Below are 2,757 nucleotides of genomic sequence, written 5' to 3'. Positions count from 1 at the left end.
CACCCCAATTTCATAAAACTGCTTTTTAAAAGCATCTTTCCTTAAGAAAGACCTTCCTTTTTAAAAGTTGTTCTTGAGCTCTCAGAGTTTGAGCCACAAACCAAAGAGCATACAGGGCTGAAACAAGCCCTCCTCCCACATATGTAGCAGAGGTGAAGCTCAGTCTCTGTGTGGTTCCCCCAAAATCTGGAGTAAGGGCTACTCCTTAAGCTGTTGCCTGTCTGTGGGATCCATTCCCTTAACTGGGCTGTCTTGTCTGGCCTCAGTGGGAGAGAATGTGCCTAATCCTGCAGAGACTTGATGCGCCAGGGTTGAGAGATACCCAAGGGGCACCCCACCATCTCAGAGAAAAGGGGGAGGGGGGAGAGACTCTGAAAGGTGGGAAGTGGGAGAGGGAAAGAGATCAGGATGTAAAAACATGTTCTGGAGACATTGTGCTCCCTGCAGGCTAATCCTCCGCTACTCTGCCCGCCATCTTTCTCTTTTTCTACTGCTACATGAGTTTTAAGACTAAAATGCTTTCTTTATGCACACACCTTAGTTGCACAGTTTTAAAATAAGTTCCATTATTATTTCATGCAAAGCATTATATATCATATTAACTTCATTTATATTTGTTACTTGAAACTGTGTTTCCACTTTCTAAGATTATAGAGATTTTCTAGTTACCCTTATTAATTTCACAACGCATATATTGCGACCATGAGATATTTAAAACTCTTTACCTTTGGAATGCCTCAAGATTCATTCTATGACTCAGTATGTAATTCATTTTTTGGGTGTTTTTAAGTGTATTGTGGGGCAGTATTTGCATGGTGGGTGCCAAGTCCCAGCTGTTGGGTTCAGTGTGTCAAATGTTAGTTAAATGCCAAGGTATGATTGTTTTGGTTCATTCCGTAGAGCTCCTTCAACTTCTGTTTGATATGTTTTATGGTCGTATAATTCTATGCATGGCATTCAAACAACTATTTCTTCCTGATGAACAGGAGTAACCTGTGTCTGTGTGAAATGACCACTTACAGACATGATCCTTACAGAAGTGTTTTCTTAAAGTCAGCTTTCCCTGCTACTGATACTCACCTATGAGCACTTTCTCTTTCCTGTTTTCTGTTTTTATTTTTAGGTGTTAGACCTGATCACAGGACAGACTTGTGCTTTTGTAGCTTAAACTCCTTCTGACTTTCAGCTAGTGCTTAAGAGCACATGTATTGAATGTAGTAATTCTCTTGTTTCTCTTCCCTGTCCTGATCACTTCTATGGAGAGGGTTGTTGTTCTTGTTTTAAAGTCCCCTGTGTTTTACACATTTTTAGGTTCATAGCAAAATTAAGAAGCGGGTACAATGATGTGCTCCATGGCCCCTGGCCACACAAGTTCCATGTATAGTCTCCTCTACTCTCAGCGTTCTTCCCCAGCATGTGGTTTTTTATTTTTTAACAGTGAATCCATATATTGGCATACCACAACACTCATGTAGCATCACACAAAACAGCCTCACTGCTCCCAAAAATCTAGGCTCACATTTTCATGGCTTCCCACCCTCCCACCCACTGAGCATCAACTCTGCCAACCATATGATCCTTTACTGTCCCTGTGTAGTTTTGGTTTTCAGTATTTCTACTCAGAATCTTAGTTCACAGTCTTTTCAGACACTCTTTTTATCTGATTCTAAACATTTACAATCCCCCCATCTTTTTCATGGCACAATAACTTCTTTTCTTTCTTTCCTTCTCTCCTCTTTTTCTTCTTTAGTTGCTTGTCTCTCTTCCTTGCCTTCATTGGGTGGATTTTGTTTTTTACTTTGCCTTTCTCTTCCCCTCCCCTTATTTGGAGGTCACATGCTTTAAGTAGTTACATAAAATTACAGCACCAGCTACACCACTCCTGGGCATATACCCAAAATATGCTCCAACAGATAACAAGGACACATGCTCCACTATTTTCATAGCAGCCTTATTTATAATAGCCAGAAACTGAAAACAAACCAGATGTCCTTTAATAGAGGAATGGATACAGAAAATGTGGTACATCTACATAATGGAGTACTACTCAGCTATTTTTTTTTTTATTAACTTGAGTATTTCTTATATACATTTCGAGTGTTATTCCCTTTCCCGGTTTCCGGGCAAACATCCCCCTCCCCCCTCCCCTTCCTTATGGGTGTTCCCCTCCCAACCCTCCCACCATTGCCGCCCTCCCCCCATAGACTAGTTCACTGGGGGTTCAGTCTTAGCAGGACCCAGGGCTTCCCCTTCCACTGGTGCTCTTACTAGGATATTCATTGCTACCTATGGGGTCAGAGTCCAGGGTCAGTCCATGTATAGTCTTTAGGTAGTGGCTTAGTCCCTGGAAGCTCTGGTTGCTTGGCATTGTTGTACTTTTGGGGTCTCGAGCCCCTTCAAGCTCTTCCAGTTCTTTCTCTGATTCCTTCAATAGGGGACCTATTCTCAGTTCAGTGGTTTGCTGCTGGCATTCGCCTCTGTATTTGCTGTATTCTGGCTGTGTCTCTCAGGAGCGATCTACATCCGGCTCCTGTCGGTCTGCACTTCTTTGCTTCATCCATCTAGTCCAATTGGGTGGCTGTATATGTATGGGCCAAATGTGGGACAGGCTCTGAATGGGTGTTCCTTCAGTCTCTGTTTTAATCTTTGCCTCTCCCTTCCCTGCCAAGGGTATTCTTTTTCCTCATTTAAAGAAGGAGTGAAGCATTCACATTTTGATCATCCGTCTTGAGTTTCGTTTGTTCTAGGGATCTAGGG

Source organism: Rattus norvegicus, chromosome 15 (genome assembly GCF_021556685.1).
Source record: "Rattus norvegicus strain SHRSP/BbbUtx chromosome 15, alternate assembly SHRSP_T2T, whole genome shotgun sequence".
NCBI classification, from domain to species: Eukaryota; Metazoa; Chordata; class Mammalia; order Rodentia; family Muridae; genus Rattus; species Rattus norvegicus.
Note: the sequence above shows the minus strand (reverse complement) of the source record.